This window comes from Gouania willdenowi, chromosome 7 (genome assembly GCF_900634775.1).
Source record: "Gouania willdenowi chromosome 7, fGouWil2.1, whole genome shotgun sequence".
In the NCBI taxonomy this organism is placed as follows: domain Eukaryota; kingdom Metazoa; phylum Chordata; class Actinopteri; order Blenniiformes; family Gobiesocidae; genus Gouania; species Gouania willdenowi.
This window is the reverse complement of record NC_041050.1, coordinates 21071601-21094651: the sequence shown is the minus strand read 5'-3', so window position 1 is coordinate 21094651 and position 23051 is coordinate 21071601. Positions and strand designations below refer to the sequence as shown.

The window sequence follows — 23051 nt, the reverse complement described above, 5'->3', positions numbered from 1 at the left end:
TAGTCTCCACACACCTGGCAACCTCTCTTGGTATCGGCTGGTACCTGAACAGAAGAGGGGGAAAAACACCGAAACAGAACTCTTGGGATTGGCTGGTACCTGAACACAGGCGCGATCCCACTACTGAGGCTTTAGCTGGTACCTGGTACCTGGTAGGCTTTAGCTGGTACCTGGACAGAAAAAAAAAGGGGTGGGGGGGGAAAAACACTCACCCAAAATAAAATAAAACAAAATAAAATAAAATAAAATAAAACGAAATAAAATAAAATAAAATAAAATAAAATAAAATAAAATAAAATAGAATAGAATAGAATAGAATAGAAGTTTTAGGGGTGTTAGGTTTAGTTAACTAACTAAATGAATAGTTAGTATGGCCAGGAAGGCAGAGACAGGTCAGAGGTCAGGATCTGAGAGCTTTTCAGATCCTAAAAGGTGCTGCTGCACAATCACACAATGGTTAGGTGTGGGTTAGTGAGCTTTTAGCCATGCTAGCTCTGTAGCCCATTCGCACGCGAGTGGGAAAATATGAGGCTGAAAGAAAAGCAGGAAGTATTAATTCGATTTTCTTTTCCTGGAGTAAGAAGAAGCATAGCTGGAGTTGCAGTGATTATCTGTGGTACATCTACTTACCTGGTGAGAAGCAACAATTTGAGAACCACTGTTTACAAGGACATGCAAGTCGGACGGAGAAGGACATGCAAGTCAGACGGAGAAGTGTGGAGTGTGATTACATGTCTTCTCAAGATGAATACATACAATTGGGAGACATGGAGATGTGAGAAAGCTAACTGAGTTTAACCAAATAAATAAATAATGTTATTTATTTATTTAAATTGTTTGTTTATTTTCTTTGCTATCTCTTATTTGTGAAGGAGAAATCTTATTCTATCCTTTATTTATTCTGAATAATGTTAACACTCCACACCTAATTACATAGCCTAATTCTTTTATAGAGCTGAATTTGTCAGTTCATTTATTTCATTATTTTCCCTCATAATTATTATTTGAGATGTAATTTACTTAATTTTGAAGGTCAATTGGTGGCAAAAGTGTCTCCTATTCTGTGTCTGAACCAGAGTTTAGCGAGATTATTGGCCCTTTAAGGTTAGACAGAATTAAAGTTAAGTTGAGTCGAACAATCATATTGTCTTTTGCTCTCTGTATTTATCCCATTCGTAGGGGTGACGAGCCCCAGCACGGTTTGGAGAGCTTCCTTAAATGCTTGGAAGTTACTTAACTTTAAACTATCTCTTATTTCAATCAATTATCAAGATTTTCAGGAGGACCCTTTTTTAAATCTCAGGCGACCCAGATTGGGCCACCAACCCAATGTTGAGAACACTTAATTTTTCCCTTAAAAGTGTCTAAACCCAGTGAAGGTGTTTTATGGTCTTGCACGCTAAGTGCTGTTGGAACAAGAAGAAAATGGTTGGAGGGTTTGAGGTATATTTTCCTATGATAAAATATAAATCAAGAATCAGAGGGACGTTGGCCCCTCCCTTCCCTTTTTTTACATAAGAATACATTTGGATTCTTAAAACCATATGATAAATATCATTGGAAAATTACTTATCTGATCATTTTGGATGTGTCTCCGTTTTCCTCTCTCTTGTGTCCGCCTGCCTTTGTGCCCTCCAACCTCCTCGACCTCCTTCTCCTCAGCCATAAAGGTCAAAGCCAGGGTCAACTGTACGCTCCTTTTGGAAATTTGAAGATCTGTCCCCACTTTTGCAGTTGGATTGGAAGTCTCTGTAGTCTCTGGAATAGATATTATGTTAGAACATCCACAATATGTCATATTGTCACGTGTCTATTTCAATCTATTTCCCCTTTGCTTCCCAGTTACAGTTATGGACAATACTTCCCTTTAATTCTCATCCTTCATCATAAGAGCGGTGACTAGGCATGGCGGCTGGAGGAGACAGGATCGGAGTCGAGAAGGCGGTGGCATTCTGTTAGGAAACACTCAGAAACAGAAAGAGAGGAAACCATTAAGACTTAACTGGATAATTTAAAATATCTCTTTTCTTTAGTTGGATCTGATTCGTCTCCTTACAGCGACCTGTATTTTGGAAAAAGCTACATAATAACAACAACTAAGACGAAGACGTAGACAAGTGCACACCACAACGAGTATACACATATAACAACAAAAAACATGGACACTGAACATGAACAGTAAGGTCAGTCAAGGTCAAAGCCAGTCATTCCACTGAAAGTGGTATCATATATAAAAAACGTCGTTTGGTGTTTTTAAACACCCAGAAAAAAACCCTTTAAAACCTGGTAAACTTTTTAGAAGGCCCAAGGCCTAAAACCATAGTTCTTTTAACAAGCAGCAGTGTTTTCTGAACACCCCACTACATAATTGGCAAAAGCAGGGAGAAGATCTAGTGCATCAAAACCCAGGAGGAAAAGAAGGTGAAACAGAGGAACATGTGTAGTCAAACAGCCATTCATCGGTCTCAATGACACGTCCACGGCACATTCGCACTCACAACGCGGTTCTCTCAGGCATACGTAACGTGTCATCATTCAGTCATTCATGCACCGCACACGTTCATGCCTCAATTTTCACGTCCATGCATTCACAAGGTTTTGCTGCATAGTGTCTAAGTGGAATATAGGTCTCATCTAACCCACCAGTGGCGATAGCCAGTCCACCTCGTCTCTCGGGGTCAATGAGCTCTTATTGCCCCCCCATGCTTGGCAACCTTTTAGTGTTAATTAATTGCTTTTCACTGGTATCATCTGATTACTAAGAGGTACGCTCCTTTTATTCCGCCTTGGCGGAGTCTACACTTAGAGTATTGTCCCTTGCAGTACTGACAGTCTACTAGCTGCTGATCAGGCAGAAATCGCACGGCCATGCACAATAACCAAACTCAACCCCGGTCCGCGGGGGAAACTCAACCGCTGTCCATCTCCAGAAATGTAAAAAAGAATCTCTGAATCAGCAGGAAACTCAACCACCGCTCTTGAAAAATAAGAGTTTGGGATTAACTCAACCACCATGAACTCCAGAAGTCTAAGAAAAAACCTCTGAATCGGCAGGAAACTCAACCGCCACTCTTGAAGAATAAGAGCTTGGGATTAACTCAACCACCATACACTCCAGAAATCTAAGAAAAAACCTCTGAATCGGCAGGAAATTCAACCTCTACTCTTGAAAATAAGAGCTTGGGATTAACTCAACCTCGGTCCGCAACCTGAGGGAAACTCAACTGTCAGAACTTTCTGGGCACCTCTAATATCACTCAACATTGAACGGAGCACGCAACCTCTAATAACCCTCACTCTAAGGGAACGTAGAAATTTGTTCAGAACGGTATTCGGTTACCAAGCATGTATCAAATCAGGTGGACCACTATCCCCCGAAGAGCGCTTTCCCTAGCAAGGTTTATCCTTTTTCTGCACATTAAACCAGGACTTCTTGTTTGAAAAGTAATTGCCTATGTACTCATAGCAACTAATGGGACATTTTTTCTCAGGAAAAATTTGGTACCCCCCCCATGCTGTCGAGTGGCTTTGGGCCGGCCAGACAGTCCGACGCGGTAAGGGGGAAGCGCGCAAAATGAAAACAATGAATGTTGAACTAGGCTGTCTGTCGCAAGCAGCTTCAAAAAGGGTAAGGTACAGATTGTTTACGAGGGTATCGGTCAAAAAAATGTCAAAATTTAAACTTGTTGAGGCTGCAGTCCTCAATCTCTGTCTCAATTTTCCTGAAATTGAGTAAAACAAAAGAGAAAAAGAAGAATCGTTCAGAAATAACAAAGGAGAAAAACGTGTGAGCTCAAAAAAATCATGGCCAATAAAAATTAAAACTTCAGCTCCAAAAGCTGAGGCAACAGAGGGCTCTGTCTTCAGCGGATGTAACCATATCTTGCATTGTGGGGGGCCTCCCCTCAATCAAGAAAATAAATGAAAGAAAAGCAAACAAAAACAACCTTATCAGTAACACTATTTTCTTCCCCTTTGTTTGTTGTTTTCTCATAAAGGCCAAAGCAGTGTAAATAAATGAGCAACATAATGAATAAAAGCAAAGATAAATGATGGGCACACTTGATCTCATGTGGCAAACAGAAGGGTTCTGTGTGAAGTTCTGGTGGTCCTGTGTTTCTCATAGTTGTGAATGTGGGTGTGTGACTGTATGTCTGGTCTGTCTGCGTGTGAGAGAATAAATGAAAACAAAATAATCTAGTGCACAGTCAGAAGATAGAGGGGTTAGTATTGTGCGAAGGAGAAGCTTGTTGGCTATTTGCTAGTTGTCCCCCTCCATGCCAAAGTTCAAGGCTAAAGTGATTTAGCACTACCACCAAAGGCTGTGGTGGACTTCTTGTGGCTTGGTATCCTTGTGGCTTTTGAAACAGTGTCTTTTTGGTGAAGATTTCCAGCAGACGTGTGACCAGTCTGCAGTTGCTGCCCATCATTCAGGCAGTAGTCGTGGCGTTTAACTCGCAACTCATTGGTGGGGGGAGTGTCTACTCCGACGCCCACAGGTTCTCAGTCTTTGATGATGGGGCATTGGCATGCGGCCCATTCATAGACGATGAAGAGTTGACTTGGGACTGAGCGAGTTATTTCAGCATTGCTTTGCTGAATGGGAGTTGAGTCCTTGAGTCCTGAAAGGTCACACACCTTTGATTGTCCATTTCCTTCTGATGCTTGGTCCTTTGAATGATGTTGACATTCCATTAGCGTAAGAGTTGAAGGTGATTTCATTCTTTCATTGAAGATGTCGTTTCTTCAGGGGACAACCACAAAGCCAACAGAAACTAACAATTTAAATAATAAAAAATGATAATGATGGTAACAGTAATATTAAAATAAAATAAAATGAAATACTGTATTCATCTGTGTGTGTGTTTGAGTGTGTGTTGCCCATCAAACATGAAATCAAAATAAAATTTAAAATAAAAATAAAAATAGTGTCTGTGTGTAATGGCACTATTCTGTAGGCACAGGAGAGGTGAGAAATCACAATGTTGTGTCACAAGTGTGTAGTGCACTAAACTGGCCAGTGAGGGGCGCCACCTCTCTCTTGGGATGGGTGTGGCTGTGCGTGTGCGTGCGCCCGTGCGCGTGCCTGTGTGTGTGCTCTCTCTCTCTCCCTTTCTCTCTCTCTGTACGTGTGTGTGTGTGTGTGTGGGGGGGTGTGTGTGTGTGTGTGTGTGTGTGTGTGTGTGTGTGTGTGTGTGTGTGTGTGTGTGTGGTCACACGTCCAAAAAAAAGAAAAACACAGCAGCGACGTGTGTGTGTGTTTGGCTCTCTGTATTTCTCTCCCTTTCTCAAAAGCTGACACTCGTCAAATGAAAGCATTAAAGCCAAGCCAAAGGGAGAAATCTGATTCCACGTTTAAACAAAATAAAAACAAAGATAAAAAAAAAGTAAAACTCGCCTGAAAGCATGATCTGAGTTCACATCATACCAAGATTGTATATGCGTATGCATATATTATTTGTTTATTGGGTTGTTCATCTGTTTGATTCACAGAAACACAATTTAGGTTAGGTTCGGGGTTTTAATCTTTCGGTACAGAGGTGAACTCAGATCATGGCACCGCTGGGATGTTTTGGAAACTTTGGTTGCCCGTCTATCTATGGTCAGGACCTCACAGGCTGTGGGTGTCCGAACAAAACAAAGTAAATAATGACCAGCCGTATTTTATGCCTAAACAAAATATCCGAGCCCGAAGAAAACCAGAGAGAACCTACAGCATTAAAAAGCACAGAACCTCAACCATTTGAGCCCTTCTCATGGCAGTTCACTGCGTCAAAACACAGAACAGCTGAGGATCAAAATCAAAGCTCAGAGCTGAAAATCAATACAATGCTTGACTGGTTCCAAAAAAAAAATCAACACAGAGCGAATATATATATATGTAAATGAAAATTTATACATATATGTTTATAAAGGCAGCTTTACCTTAGTCCGAATTGGTGTTTGAGGTTCAACCGATGGTTCGTGCTCCAGTCTCTGTCCGAGGGCGGACCACCGCGGGCCAGCCCCGGGGCTTCAAATGTGTCGACCCAGTGCTGGTCCACGATCGACGCCCCACAGAGCAGAAGATGGATTCAGTTCGTCGACGCCAATTGTTACGGCAGAATTTACGGTTGACCTCATTTAGTGACATGATTCATTGCTCTGGTTGAATGATGGAATCCAGGAGAAGCATTGATGATTTTATATAAAAAGTTTATTCTATTGCTAAGTAAAAAGGTACAAGATGGAACAAAGTGAAACAAAATTAGCGTCCGTCCAGGCGGACGTCCGAAGGAAGTGCCGCGCCCCGCTCCAACAGTTTCAAAGCTTAAGCTTTTTATACAGATAAGAAAAGGTCCCAACAGTGAGAGACAAAAGGGAGGGAGTCAGATGCCCATAGTGGAAATGTTGGAGGATGATGAAGATGTTATGTTATGAAGAAGATGTGGCGCCACCCTTATCTCCATGATAGTGTGTGCTGCATGCGAGCAGAGATTCTGGCCTTGGCAGAGACTGTGCTGCACTGAGAATAATACGATCTGTACTGTTTAATCATGATTCAGCTGTTCTAAGTGTAAAGAGTAATGGAGTCGTCATGTATTAAAACATGACAAATTGTACACATGAACATACATTTGAGGATATGATGATGAATATAAAAATTGCCATAACACTAGTAATGGGCCCCATTCATATATTGGTATGTGTTAATGATTCGGTACCACCAACTGTTGCAATATTTGACTCAAATAAATGAGAAAATGACTTTAATGAAAATTGCCGAAAAAAGGGGGGTGGGCCCCCGGGTCTTTAATCAAATTGTGCGAGGCAAAATCGTAATCTACATTGAATTACCTTTGAAACGATATATCACACGACTATGTTCCTATAAATTTGGAAATTACCGGAAGTTGGGGGTGGGCCCCCGGCCCCATTTAAAAAAAAAAGAGCTACGAGCATCTCATCATATTCATTCATAGAGTATTTATACCAAACTGCATTCCGATCTAACGAGAACTAACGGAGGAGTAGTCATTTGAAAAATGGGGCCCCGAGGGCCCCCGTGACACGTACGGGGTAATAGGCCCCATTTATATATTGGTATGTTGCAATGATTCGGTACCACCAACCGTTGAAATATTTCTTTTGGGCCCCAAATCAAAAATCGGGCTCCGAGCGTCGATGCATACACATCCATAGATTATACCTACCAAATTTCAGTCTGATTTGTTCACGAATAACAGAAGAGTAGAGACTTTAACTGGTGTACACAAGAAAAACAAGAAGAACAAAGTGAGTGGCGTTTTGAATCCGGTAGCCCGGCCTAAAAAGTAAAAGAGATTTCTTGGATAATGCATGACAAATATCTTATTGTCACAAATAGTGTCACATGGAACACAGCCTACTCACTTCGCTCCACTCAGACTGCCTCAAGGCGTTATGTGCTGCATACACCCTGAAGGCACCACAGTCTATTGATAGGACTAAAAATGTTCCTTTTTGATATAACTTTTGGTTTTTGATCCTTGCATGGCTTCCAGCTTTTTTGTTTTTATCAAAAATGTTTTTACTTGTAGCACGTTGAGTATTTATTTTTTTTTTTTGTCAAGTGAATTATAAATTAAAAAAAACATTTTATTATTACTACAATCGTCATTTATTATGTGTTATGGTAAACATGCAGAATTGCTCCTTGTCATTATGGGTCTCCAGTTGAAGTGGGAAGCAAAACATTTCAGTGACTCATTTCCCCATTTGAATACTAATGTAATCCTTAAAACAACCGTCATTTCCACCAGTAAGTCTCAGCAATAGACGCCATTGAAAAATGAGGATTTCTAGGGACAACTACTTTGTGTTCATGAACGGAATCACTGTCAGCCATGAATGGGCCTTTGTGCTACTTTGGTGTACTGAGAAGCACGCCTGAAAATACAATCTGAACTCTCCCATGAGGTTAGGACTAGAGATTCTCCAGGGAGACATGCTGGCACAGCCAAGGTATGAGCCTGTGCCTCAGGAACTCTAAAGAAAGGCTGGTACTTGTTAGAAAGGCAAGCAAAAAGCTAAAGAAAGTACTTTGTTCGTGTAGAAGTCTTGATGTCCTGCCCCTGGCAGTACCAATGTTTAAATCTTTCAGCAAACAGACCACTTACAAACTCCTTAACAATAAATTCTGGTGTTTAGATAAAGAAACTAACCCTAACTCTAATCTGACTGTGCATAAATACATTCTACATATTTATGTGGGATTATTCTAGAAATTGATGTTTATATAACAGGGAAGGCGTCATGCCTTCCCTGCTGTTGTTTTTTGAATGCACATCTTTGCACAGGATCTGAACACTTTTGAAAATCTGTCCTTTTATTTTAGTCCTTTATGTTCTGTATATATTTTAAAGTCTTTCTACTGTTAGTTTTACACCATGCCTCAGAGAGAAACGTTTGTTTTTGGGTTTTTTTTGTATGTCCAGCACATGTTGAAAAATTGACAATTAAAGATTAATTTGACTTTTGACTCGACTTTGTAGAGAGAAGGAAGGGGGTAGATGGGTAGGAGAAATAATTGATGAATCATCCTTCTGACATAGTAATCGATAATCATTTCATAGATTTCCAATAATTGTTTATTCAAATGGTAACTTTTGGTAAGTGACGCAAATTACTATAGAAATATATTTTAATGGATTAACTGATGTTTTAAAAGCATGATAGTGCTTGAGCTGCTAATTTAGTTTATATATAATAAACTGTATATAATCATTTAGAACAGCCTTTTTGTTTATTGTATGTGTTACAATTACAAACAAGAATGCTGCAAAGATGGCACTTTCTCATGCAGTTCTAACTGAACAGTTTACAGATGTACTCTGATGGTTTAATAAATGTAGCTCCTGTCTGAATGCATTTGATATGTTTTCAAAAACAGCAATTCATCAGTGGTCACAAGGGTTGGGCATCGTTTGGATTTTAAGATTCCGATTCTCAATTTCGATTCATGTTTTAAACAATTCTTGATTCCGATTCTTTGAGTTGTGAAGGTCAACAGGTCACAGATTTCACAAAACAATTTTTTCCATTTGAAAAAGCCTTTACACTGTCCATTTTTATTCATTCACTTAGTTGATACAATCAAATTTGGTTGCTGTACTGCATTGACGTGCAGTCAGGGTAAGCAAGGTAGGCAGTGCCTACCCAAGGGTGAATTGATATTTTGATTATTTCATTTATTGTTTTAATTATTATTTCATTTATTGTTTTAAACATAATATAACTATAAATTGGTTGTTTTTCAATTTCCGATGGCCTATAGTAAGTTTGAAAGTGTCAGCATTTTGTGCTTTTCATAGGCCAAATTAATAATCATTGCTATTTCCTAACTGCTGCAAGGCAGGAGGAGGCCACACCCCTTCTCAAAGGCACGTTGCTGCTCTGCCTCTTTTCCCATAGCGTGTTTTTATGTGTTTGCACATGCGCAGTCAGTTCCCCAAGATGAAAACCATTTACGTCCAAAGGCAGCTCTCTACGCTGCCTTTGGACGTAACCGTGCAATGCTAAATGCTATACGTTAGTTCACAGTACATTAGTGAATTGCTATCACATGAACGCTGCTGCGAGGTTCTCTAGCTAGTGGGCGGGATAACACTACAGGCAGGATGACAGCGCTAGAAACAATAAACAAACTTTTTTTGAGGAAAAATGACAGCTTTAAAAAGATGGGAGACCAACACCTGAGCTACCAGTCCTTCAGCAAAGGAAAGGTCTGAAAATTGTTCGTATATTTCTACAGTGAATGGTACAAAAGGAAGGATTGGCTTTGTGGATGCTCCTCATTGCGGCTGTTCCGAGTTGTAGTTGCTGCCATTTTCTCCGTGTTTCTGTGTTTCCAACAAAAAACAATGGATGCGCTGCCGTGTCATGAGATATATTTTGTTGGGAGAGTATGGAGGCTATATAAAATAATTGTCTATGTTTCTTTAATGATGTTTTACGATGTTGATTTTGTTAGATGGCTAAATACTTGTTCATGTGGATCTTGTTGGGTTTTTTTTTCTTATTATGAATTTTATATTTGGATAAGCACATTGAGATGACTTTGTTGTAAATTGCGCTATACAAATAAAGTTGAATTTAATTGAATTGAATTAACACTTGCCAGCAGAAACATATGAAATTTTCAATGGTATTGACATTGGTGGTCTGGATTTGGAACGCCCTGCCTACCCTACCCTAGTGCTCACGGCATGTCACTGCTGTACTGTAATTAGAGCATTCAATTACAGGGTCCCCATCTGTAACTGTAAAACTGAAACTTGCAGAATTAAAACTACAAGTTGGCAGCAGTCTAAAAAACAAAGAGCTGCAACCCAGGTAGATGTATATGAAACAAAATAAACTCAAACCCTGGAGCAGTCATGTAACAAATCAATCAACAGTTCTTGTTGAGGAAGATTATTGTTATTCTGGCAACTAAGTCCTGCATGACCTAATCGCTCAAATTTGAAAAATTTTAACTTTTTAAAGGGGACATATCATGCTAAATCCACTTTTTTAGCCCTTAAATGCATTTTGATGTTTATTTAGAGTGTTTAGAAGCACAGAAAAGAAAATTAAAAAATTAATCTCTTCAGGTGCCTCGTTGATATCTTTATATTCTGTTTTGGTCATATTTTTCAATCTGTTTTGATTTTTCGATTTTCTATTACGTTTTTTGAACAATAACGACCAAATTAGGACATTGACTCCAGGCCCAACACTTCGAGCAATCCGCCATTTTTATTTCTCGCTTTTATTTTGTAGTCCAAGTTTCAGGATAAAGAAGTTACGAGAGGATAAGTCAAAATGTTCGGTTGTTGGATGTAGTAACCCACACGCTTCATTACAACGTCTTCCAGCATCAGAACCTTTTCAAAGTGCCTGGTTGAGTTTTATTCTTCACGGAAATGTACCCACATCTGTGGGTAAGGTCATTTTTGTGTGCGCGCAGCACTTCAAGGATGACTGCTTCAGCAACCTCCGCCAGTATAAAGAAGGATTTGCCGAAAGACTTTGTCTGATTGAGGGTTCAATTCCTTCTATTGTTGGAGACGACGAACAGAGCACTTCGGTAAGCTGTAAATAACGCTAAAAAGTGTGATGATAAGACGTCCCTGTCATTGTTTTGTTAGCATTAGCAGTTGCACCGTCTTAGTATGTTAGCGCTGTGTGCTCGTTTTAGATCCTTGATGATATGGCCTACGTGGTTTAATTTAAGTCTAAAGTTTTCATTAGTCATTTCATTTTGCCGTTTTTGTCTCCGAAAAGACTGTATTAAATTGCATTATGTGACGTTAGCTTGGCGCTAGCGTTAGCGTTAGCTCGGTGCTTGTGTTAGCTCACTTGTTAGGGTTCTGCAGGTTCATCATCTTCATTTTCCTCTCGCTCCACCGGGTCCGACTCTGGCTCGAACATGTAAGGCTGGATGGACAAGTCTTCTGTTGTTGACATTGTGTATATAACGTGTAAATGAACATTTTCTGCGCCGCTACATAGCCATATCTCTTCTATCACACTACAAAAATGGCCGAGCAGGGTGGAGTTGAACCTGGAGAGGGGGCGGGGTATGAAGTGTCTCATTTGCATTTAAAGAGACCGCACCAAAACGAGTTGCTCTTAGAAGCACATCAGAAAAGGGGTAGAAAAGGGGTGGAGCTATAATAATGAGGAATTCAGATCCAAGCATTACAGTTCCGCTTTATATAGGCCACAACTGTATGATTTATATCTAAAAAGAAAGGATTTAAAACCATGATATGTCCCCTTTAAGCGATTCGGTCGTTATTGTCTGTAGAGCCAAGGCAGCAGCCCCTCTTTACCTTTTGAAATTACCGGTGCAAAATTAAAGTGGATAACTTCTTGAATAAGCCTACATTCTGGGTGAAGTCATCCTTAAGTAACCCCGTAAGTTCATCATTTAAACCATAAAGCGGTGCTGTCTATGGTAAGTGCTACATGCTATAAACGTACGACCGAAGAAGAAGTGATCAGCCCTCTCTCTCCCCTGTCACCGGCACACGCACGCACGCACGCACGCACGCGCACACACACACACACACACACACACACTTCACTGGAGTGATGGAGTGACCAAAAAACGTCACTATGTTTAAGCGACTCATCACGGGTGATTGAAGTGACTGCAGTCGCTTCAGTCGCGTTCGGTGTGAGCGCACCTTTATGCTGCATCCACACCAAACGCGTTTTCTGCGGCACTGGGAGGCAAATTATTCTTCGGTGGGGTGGCGCGGGGCGGTCTGATTCCCGCGTGGAAAGCGATTGCTGCTGCAAGCGCTTCCGGTTTTCGTGATATTCGCCGTTTGCTTGAGTTGAAAATATTGAACTCCAGTGCCTGTTTCGCGTGACGCGCAGGCACGAAAGCCAATCAGAGTCCTTGTTGGCAATGACGTCAGGCAGGCAACTCGTAAAGCAGTATTTTCACCCATTCAACCATTGAGGAGAAGCTAATCGTAGCGGTGTGTGACCACCAGGAGCTGTATGACACGACCTGTTATTTTAACCAGGACCAGGAAGGATTTAGTGTGGAGGAGAACCAGCGAGGAGGTGGTGCAGCAGGTAAATGTTCTCTCTGTAGTTTTCATCTTTGAAAGCCGGCAGTGAGCGAGTATAGCTTTACCTAATGATAGCATTAGCAGCTAACACCAGCTTTTTTCACTGATGGTTTATGAGAGGAAAAAAAAGTCAGGAGAAGCGTAGTGGGTCAGCTGCAAGAACATCCAAACTGTGGAAATACCCTGTGGTCATGTCCTTCATCGACCCCTTTGTTTCACCGCGAGAGACAAGCAGCAACATGGGGTAGAGGGTTGAGGAAGACAGGACCGCAGAGTATGGTCAACCATCAGAGACTGGAGATTTGTTTATCAATGCCGACACATAGAAATATATACCAGGTTAATATTCAGACCTTCATGCATCACAGGGCTTCTTCAAGTGGGAGGATCTAAATCTAGTATAATGATTTAAAATGTATAGTAATGTGTTTCATATGTTGTGTTTGCTGTCACTCAGAGGTAAACAATCAGATGAGTGATGGAGAAGGAGAGGGAGGGGGAACAGAAGATGCTGATGCTGGTGGTGATGATAGTGATGATGATGATGATGATGATGATGATGATGGTGATGGTGCTACAGCAGCATCTCCTGCAGAAACAAGTGCAGCCAAACCATCTGATATGAACATGACAGAAGTTGTTTTGCATTCTGTTATAAATAAAATGTATCTATAAATGCTTGGTATATCAGTGATGACAATGTTGATCATTACCTCATTTAATGTTTAATTAAAATATATCTATGATCTTATTTAAGTAACAGTAACTTGATAAGCTATTAATATATATATAATGTGTTTGTTTATTTTTAAGGAAAAAGAGCAAAGAAGAGGTCCAGCCAAGGCTCTCCAAGAGAGGTGGAGCAGCTTATCCTACAGACCTTCAGGAGACCACCTCCTCACCACCAGCTCTGACTGAGGATGAGATGTTTTTCAGAGACCTGCTTCCTATCCTGCAAGAAGTGCCACCAAAATTTAGGGAACGTTAAATTTCAAAGTTTTAAACTTCTTGATTATCATCCGGTAACACTAAATTTGGAACATTTTAATGAGGTTTTTGATTGGGCTGGATGTGCTGGGGTGGGGGGCACTCTTTGCATGGCAGGAACCACATTGTGAATAGTTGTTTATACTAGTTTGTTTATTATGTAAGTATTATAGTATTGATGTAAACAGTTTGTTTAAAATTGAGGTATTATAATGTTAATGTAAATGGTGTTCTTTCAGAATTGTTGATTATAAACACATTTTAAAGTGTACTTTTGCTTTCTTTTTAATTTCTATCAATGCATATTAACAGCAATGTGTTCACCACATCAAGGTTATATATGTTGTTCATACAAGAATATATAGTTTCCTCATATTGATTCTCTGTGAGACCTTTAATGCCTTAAATTAATTTCAGAGGTGAGGTTTCTGTGATTATTTCTTTCTGGTTAAAAATGAAGCTGACAGACGTTTCTCTCCCCATTCTTCCATATTTATTATATACACATGTTAATACAATAGGAAGTTTGCTCTATAGAAGTATGTGGTTGGCTCTTAAAATAGTCATTGTGGGTGTACTGGTGCAATATGTCTAGCCATGGAACAGCTCCTGCAGAGAAGTTTGACGTGAAGACCTCTCGTCCATAGCTGTTAGCTGTGGTCCTGAAGGAGTCACCTGTGGCCAGATACCTGCACAGTGAACAACATAGAAAAGCTCAGATCATTGATAATCAGATATATATGATGTGGGTGTGTGTACGTGTGCATAAAAGGTGGAGAGATTAGAGAGAGAACAGGCCTTATCTCCCAGAATGTGTTGCCAGATGACAATAATTAACAGTAGTAAATAACTAATGATTTATGAATAATTAATAATGAGTTAAAAACAATAAATATTATTAATGAAACAAGCCTTATCTTCCAGAATAGGTCTCCAGAGGACAAAAAATAACAATAGTAAATAAATAATGTATTATAATGATTAACTTTTATTTTAATTGTAATATATTTATGATAAAAACAATAATAAAACAGGCCTTTTCTCCCAGAATAGGTATCTCCAGAAAACAACCATTTTAATAATTCTGCTTTTAAATTCCCTTGGGATTAATATAGTATCTATTTATTTTTATTGTGTATTTAAGAGATGTGTCTGATGAATCATGGCATCTTCGGTTGCTTATGAAACTTACCGGAGACAGACAGACAGTCGTTCGGCCGCAGAGATGGAACTCCGGTAGTTGGTATCCTGCCGGGACATCCGTGGGCCAATCCGACCCAGCAGGTCATCGAATCGGGCGCTGGTCATCCACAGTCATAAACAGTCATCATCCAGGCGCAGCTCGAAGCAGGCAGTGAAACTCACCCAGTTGGATGTGTCGCTGGTCAACCTGGTGAAGCCAGGAACGCTGACGTTTCTTCTCCTTCCGAGGGTAAGGAGCAGCGAATTGACAGGGGGTCCTCTATAGTTGATGGTGGAAACAAACAGAGCCTGGTTGTCGCCTTTTTGGAAGTCTGGTGGGCGGAGCTTCGCTTCAGACATGAATATGAAGCAAATAGGGAAACATTTTTTGATCCTGTGAATCCTGTGGAAGGTTTCGTGCGGCAGACACGTACGGTACCGCAGAAAACGCGTTTGGTGTGAATGCAGCATTATACCACCCGCAGAAACAAACTAGTGCGGGCATTTAGGAACCAAAAAAAAATTATTGAAATTCAAACATCTTCGTAACGGCTCTGGAACCGGACGTTAGGAACCGGTTCCTATTTGGAGCCGGATCTCGGTGCCCAACCCTCGTGGTCACGGTGAGAAACTGCGAAAAATTGCATAAAGATGCATTGATTTTTAATCGAGTTGCTATAACTGTACTAGACAATTATGTGTAAAATAATTTAAAACAGTAAAGAGGAAAGCTTGAAAAAAGGAACAACCTCTTTACTTGTTACATTGTAATTATAAGTATGTTGCATTTGGACATGCATAGGGTTCCCCCTATTGTCTGACCACAGATGACCCAGGCTGCACTCCTTGTCTCCTATGCCGCCCAGAGGAGCAACAGAGTTGCCTTGCAGCTGGGGCATGAGAACTGGGGGACCGATGACACAAGGAGTCGATACAGTTTTTTTACCCACAAATGGCCAGAGGTGAAAGTAACAGATTACAAGTGCGTTACTGTAATTGTGTTGCTTTTATGGGTCTCAATCAGTGTTTTTAGTTTTACTTAAGCATGTTTTAAAAGGAGTAAAGTAATTCATTACATTTCTACACCCAACCGTGACTAAGCAAATTCTTATTTTTTGTTTTAAAGTGATCAACGAACATTGTGAAACTACAAAAAAATAAAATGACCAGACAACAATCAAACGCATCACATCATAGCCGACGAACCAAAGTAAACGTGAAACATTTGTTTTAGAGTTCATAACATGTAACTATACTTAGAACCTGTCATTTGATTTAAAAAAATAATCGTACATTTTGACAAACCTTTTATTTTATACAAACTTACAGTAGACTTAAACTTCCTTTATTGTCATTCAAACTTGAACTTTACAGTACAGAGAAGAACAACATTTCGTTGCATTGGCTCATATAGCAGGATGAAAAACAGGAGCAAGTACTTACATAAGGTAATTAGCATTTTTTTTTTGAAAGATATTATGCAGATTTTAAATTAAATTAAACTGGGCTTTAAGCCTTTATTCGTCATGTATAAATGTTGTTACACATATATATTGAAATTTGTCCTCTGCAATTTAACCCATCCCTGGGAAGCAGTCGGCAGCCATTTTGCGGCGCCTGGGGAGCTGTTCTGGGTTAAGGGACTTGCTCAGTGATGGCCCAGGTGAGGCTTGAACTCTCTAATTACAAGGCCAGCGTCCTTAACCACTAGGCCACCACTCCCCATCTTGAAATAGATATCAAGAGGAAAAGCTATGTGTAAGATTCCTATACAGATAAGTGATCAGTTATCAGTAAAATATACCTGCCTTTGTGGAAAATAAATTAAGTTCCAACTGTGCAAGATTGTGTCTCTTCCTTTTTAAGTTTATACATGAGATGTTTACTGTATGCAAGGGGACCGTGGCTAGATTTATTATCAAAAATAAACTTGGTGGAGTGAAAGTAACTTGTGATTTTTACTGAATGAGTATTATTTAAATCAGTGGTTCTCAGACTTTTTTTTTTGGCTCAAGTACCCCCTTTCTCTAACTTTTGAATCCACGTACACCATTTGTCCAACTACACATTTTGCTCAGAATTCTGTAAAAAAAAACAACTATAGAGCATAATGATGGATGAATGAGTGATAACACATTTAAAAGAATCTGTAAATATGCGTAAAGAAACAGTATTTAGTGCCTCCTGAATATTTATTTTTACATTTATTTATTTTTATTTATTTATGGTCATTTCCCTCCTGTTGTGAGACCAAGACTGACCCTTGTACTTTCATTTTTCTCTTATTTTGTGTGTTTTTGTTATAATTTTCTGAGTTGCTGTTAATATGATTATCATTTTTAACTAAAATTAAACATTATAAAAAACCCATATTTTTAATGCTTTCATTTGTTACTTTCTACTTTCCTCTCTCTCTCTCTCTCTCTCTCTCTCTCTCTCTCTCAAGTACCCCCTGTCGTGCCATCACGTACCCTTAGGGACACACGTACCCCAATAGATATTACTACTTTAATTGGGCTACTTTTTATTTATGTATGACTGACTCCATACCGCCTTCCCGGGAATATTCATCTCTTAGCTAGCAGGGTCCACCGCTACCATTTTAAAGATAAAACCAGTGTAGGAAACCAGAGCCGTCTTCCCAGTCAAACCAGCGCCATGTGCAACATCCTCCCACCATCAACAACACATCGAGCTGGAATTCATGAACTCACAGAGTGACGTAGTGCATCTTAAAAAAGGATGGAAGTCTTCCGACGCGCTGCAGTAACTCCACCCCTCACTGGGAAAATCTTCTGGAAAAAGCTGCCATTAAAACAATAAATATTACTGTTGTCAATAAGACTTTTCACACTCTTGAAACGTTCAGTTCTCGTGCATGCATTCAAAGGTTGAGAGGGATAAACTCGGCTTTGCTGACAGCGAGTCTGTTCGATTTTGATTATTTTACCCGTTTTCCCCCTGGGATAAATAAAGGAATTCTGATTCCTTGAAAGATTTTTTGCGTAAACGTGCTATCGGTCTCCGAGGCAGAGGCTGCTAAAGCTAATGCTGCACACGAGCTGAAAATTATTTTTTTCTGACTTTTCAAAGTGTATCACTTATCGGCCTGTCCATCTTGTGCACTTCCTTCAAATTTGTAAATTGAATTAAAATACTAGCTTAAAAAAATAATCATGGGCCTTAGTGAACGGTGCACCTTGTAAATTTAACTTTTCAAAGTGAGAACTCATGTCCTTTTCACACTTAGAAATTTTGCTTATCCCATCAATAATAAGAATACATTTTATTTATAAGCACTTTTCAAAAACTTTAGAACTCTTTACAGTTGTTAAAACAACTACACAAGTCAGAAAAAGAAACAAACAACAATAAAGCAAATACATGATAATAGAAAAGTTAAAAACCTGTAGATGGAGTGGAAGCAGAGGAGGTCTGTCGCTTTGATAATGTTTCTCACATCAGTTTTACAAAAGTGCTCAGATCAACGGAAAGCCATAGTCTCCCTGAGTCCGAATATATGCGTCGGGTAGAGTCTGCTGGAGACCATGGAAGTTGGGGCTTGTCGTTCAGAGTCCCATCAATGGGAAGGAGTGTGAAAGCAGAGGTCTGTCGCTTTGATACCGTTTTTCCCATCGGTTTTACAAAAGTGCTCGGATACGTGCATCATTCCCGGGTAGAGTCCGAATTCCGCCCGCTTGAGACCCAGGTAGTTGGTGTTCATTCTCCAGGGGTGGAAGTGAGGGGACTGGCCATGCTTCAATACTGCTGCTGAGCTGCGTCCATCAGTTTTTAAAAGCGCTCAGATCGGTCGAAAGTGGCATCAACGGGAAACCCTGGACACCTCCTCGAGTTCGAATATGTGTAATATTAATAATATGAACTAGAGCTGGGCGATATGGCCCTTTTTGTTTTTTAATATCTCAATATTTTCAAGCTATATATATATATACGATTCATATCTCGATATTTTGCCCTTGCCTTGAGATGATGCTTTGATGCATAAAATCGAAGCAGAATGGCCATACTTAATATATGTTAATGTTTTCTCTATGATGTAATTGGAGTTTCCCCTAATTATTATAGCATAGCCTACCTGTTAAGTTTATTTTTTCAGAGACAAAACCCTTAAACTAAGGTAAAGCCACATTCCAAATGTCACACAGGGACCTTTATTAACAGAGGTCTAGAGAACAATATAAAAATGTATAAAACAAATTTGCGCACATTTTAAAAACAACTTCAGCAAACCAAAGTGCTGTACAGTTTTTCTTTTTTTTAATAGTATAAATAACTATTGATTATTTATTTATTATTACTGACAATTACTTTTCTGTTATCGTCCCATCTGAAATGACATATAAGCAGTGTTTGATCTTCCCCTGCATAAAATAAACGTGCAGTGTGACGTCAACGAGTTGTTTTGAGTCCTGTTTAAATCGTTATCGACACCTCTGGATCTCTACAGTGTTTTACTGAGCATTATGCCTGTCATAGACTTTACTCATTATGGGGACCATGTCCACAGCAATATGTCTTGGTAATCTCGCCCCACTTTCATTAGGCACAGCACGAGTCATTGAAGCTTTCAGGGAGGTTTGTGTCGGAACAGAGAGAGAGAGAGGCGGGGTTGAGAGGGACAGATGGTAGAGGATAAAAAGGCTTACTGGCGGCTCTACGGAACAAACTTTTAATGTTACGTGAATTATATCGATACTACAATATAGTCCTATGCTATATCTCATAAATAAATATATTTATATTTATTAAAAAGTCGATATATCGCCCAGCCTTAATATGAACACTATTAAAACACTAACGATCTCCGGAATAACATACAAACGCTGTAAGGTTGAAAATAACAGAGTGAACGAGCTTGTTTACGGTTTTATCCCAAATATGACACCACCCGTCGCGCATGCGCAGTTCTAGAGCGTGAAAAGGCTTGTTCAAAACAGCTTTATTTGCATGACAAACAAGTTTATAAAAATAAAATTATACAAAAATAGGGTTTCACTCTATATGTAGAACAAAATAAACAATTAGCTTATAAGTGTTATAAAAAGGAAAAAGGTTATGTACAGTTTTACATGTATATCTATACACACACACACATATATGTGTGTGTGTGTGTGTGTGTGTGTGTGTGTGTGTGTGTGTGTGTGTGTGTGTGTGTGTGTGTGTGTGTGTGAGAGAAGGAAAAAGCGCTCCCTCACCTGTAACAGCAGCGTGTTTTATATGAAGCTGCAGTGAACGCTCTGTGTGAAGCAGGTGGAGATTCTCTGTCAGGGCGAGGCTGTGTTCGGCTCAATCGTGGCGTGCACGCAGACAACGATACGATCCTGGCATCGTGCTGACCGTTTTCGGATGAAGGTAAGACGCTGATATAGATTCTTCCGTGTTCTTGGCGTTGTGGTCTCCGCACGGAGAGCAGCAGTCGCGGGCTCACATGTATCCAGTTGTTGAGACGTGTCTATCTCCGTTTCCATCTGATGTAGGTTAGCCAATGCGCTACAGTCACAACTCCTAATGTCGGGTTGTGTGTTTAAAGCTGACTCGGCTCACAGAAGTCTACCCAGTGTCTGTTCACGGTGTGTTCTTCCTCTGCTCCATTGCTGCAGCAGCAGCAGGGATGTCACAGTTCACCACAGCCAGAGGGACGCAGCAATGTTCATCCTTCATTTTCTTTCCTACTCTTGTGCCCTTGTAGCACCTGAAATGAAAGCTAATTTAACATAGTTGCTTTAACCAGGGCTGGACTGGGACCAAAAAATGGCCCTGGAATTTTTGGCCATAGTGGCCCACCACCTATCAATATGCAAAAGCACACAAAATACGAGAGGATATATCTGTACATTGTATCGTTTCAAAAAATAAAATAAGGTGTAATAGCCTATGGAAGAGAGTAACCGTTTAAAAGTTTCATATGCTGTTTCTATACTTTAAAGACATTTGTCTTGGGAGAGCTGACCACAGTGTTACAATTTCCATCTTAAATGGGAAGTGGATGTCAAAAGGCCACTGCTAGAGATGTCTTTACAGTGTGTAATGAAATATACTGTTTATTCAAATACAGAATTGTGCCCACGGTAAGACTATTAATCTATGTAAAACTATAATATAATATGTAGAGATGTAACGGTTCACTCAACTCCCGATACGATTCGGTTCACGATATACGATTCTCTCACAATTTATTTTACAAAATGGGACTGTACACATATGATGACTGAAAAATATTCCTTTATTATTTTGGGGGAAAAAAAAAACTAAAAAACACTGTACTATTTTCCTTTTATATTTCAGTGTCAAAATAATCCCTTGATAAACTATTCAAAACAATGCAATTTAACTAAAAATAAATCTTGAATGAAATAAATAAAGCAATAATACAAATGAAGAAGGGCTTTGGTACCCCAGCGGTCGGTTGGCATGCAGCTAACTGAGCAGTGAAGAAGAGATGCTATGCTAGCAGACAGAGCTAATAGAAAAATGTGACTTTTACAGATATTCACGTAATATTACAGATATTCTTTCAGTGCTAAAGGGGTAATTAATCATTTATTAACATATTTAAGAGTAGAAGGCAGCCAGAAAGAAAGCATTAGCAGACTCCGCCCGCAGCCAACACTTCCGGATAGTGCCCTCTGCTGGTTAAAAAAAAGTACTGCGATTCAATTGTCAGAAAATCGATATCAACCGTGATACCTATGAATCGATTTTTAACTGCCGTACGATTAATCGTTACATCCCTATTGACAGGTGGAGGTGGGGTGCACACACGTGCGCAATTCTGTGTCCTGAAACGGACAGAAAAAAAAATAAAGGACGGTCAGGGAACAGCTACCTTCGACAAACGACTGCGTGTCTTCACTGCCTTGCACTTTTGAAAGTCGGAGGAGCTACTCGCGTTAGTTATTCTCCGGCGCGCATATTTTGCATTGACATATTTTTGCGTTGTCCTGGCCCTATTATTATTGTTATTATTATTATAAATATTATTATTATTATTAACATCCCAAAACATTTTTATTTTTAATTCCACAAGCTATCATCATCTAGATCAGGGGTGTGCAAACTGCGGCTGAGGTTATTAATGATTAATGACAAATAAAATCATTATATAACAATTTGTTAACCTAAAAATAAATCATGTTGTACAATGCCACCTTCCTACTTCACCTCCTGCAACATCTACAGACCATCAACTTTCCTTGCACCTTTGGCTAACCTTAAGTTTTAAATGGTAAAATAATTAAACCAACAAAAACACTATTGTGGAAGAAAATTGAGATTTTAATTGTGTGGGGACAGATTCATTTAACCTCCAATGTGCTGGATTTGTGGCAAGAAATTATCAGTTAACTATTGATGTGTTGACGGACATGTTTATGCGTTATCAAATTGAAGTTACTTTTTGTAGCCCTTCAAATACATTAATAAGTAAAAAACTTCTTTATATAACATTGTGTTCATGTAAACTAAGATGTGTAAGAATTTAAAGATGCAAGATACTGTTTTGTTATTATTTCTTGATGTTAATTTATTTTATTTTAAACTGTTTTGAAGTTTCCATTTACATGGTCAATATGAATCAAATGAAATCTAATGAAATCAATTATTATTCGACATAATTATAGCTGGAAAGAATTCAATACACTGTATTGTCTTCATTGAGAAGGTATTTTTTTCAGCTCCGGAAGGACTAATCAGGTGAGATGAGGCAAAATGGCTCCTTTGAGAGTAAATGGTTGCAGATCCCTGATCTATCCAGTCCAGACAATTTTTCTGATTGCTTGGATTTGAGCTCTTCAGCTGATAAATAGGGATGTCCTGATACAACTTTTTCACTTCCGATATGATACCGATATTGCAGCTTTGCGTATCGGCCGATACCAATATTCATCCGATACAATATCAGCACGAATCATATATACTTTTATTACTTATTTTGTAGTGTGGAATGTTATAAAAGGCTTGATCAAGTGATGTTACTCAAACAGAGAACAATAGTCAACAACAGTAGGGTCATTTGTTGGGGTGTGAACCACAGTCACCTATGGATAGAAGTGCTGGAATGGAACATTTTATCGGAGAGCTTATATCGGTGATTTTAGATGCAGTCCATTAAAATCCGATATTTGATTTCTGGCTCATATCTGACCGATATTCAATATCAATATAGGATCGGGACACCTCTAATAATAAATATCCTTTCCCCCTATTTTTTTACACTTTCATCCAATTTTTACCTTCTCTTTTACTTTTTTTTTTGCCATTTCCTTCAAATAA

General features: G+C 39.4%; 2 protein-coding genes across 4 annotated transcripts in view; one reads left to right on the top strand and one right to left on the bottom strand.

The window, feature by feature from the left end:
- The window catches only part of LOC114467101 (ERBB receptor feedback inhibitor 1-like), a 37476-nt gene extending 17068 nt beyond the window's left edge, over positions 1-20408 (bottom strand). For 2 of the 3 annotated variants that reach the window (XM_028453149.1, XM_028453147.1), the window contains exon 1: positions 19976-20408. The gene's annotated coding sequence lies outside the window, so the exon portion shown is untranslated. Of the gene's footprint in view, positions 1-17473; positions 17833-19975 lie in introns of those variants that run through there. The other variant, XM_028453148.1, reaches the window with a different exon arrangement.
- klhdc8b (kelch domain containing 8B) overlaps positions 19982-23051 on the top strand; it is a 72161-nt gene continuing 69091 nt past the window's right edge. Inside the window, exon 1 of the mRNA XM_028453146.1 lies at positions 19982-20132. The gene's annotated coding sequence lies outside the window, so the exon portion shown is untranslated. The remainder of the gene's footprint in view (positions 20133-23051) is intronic.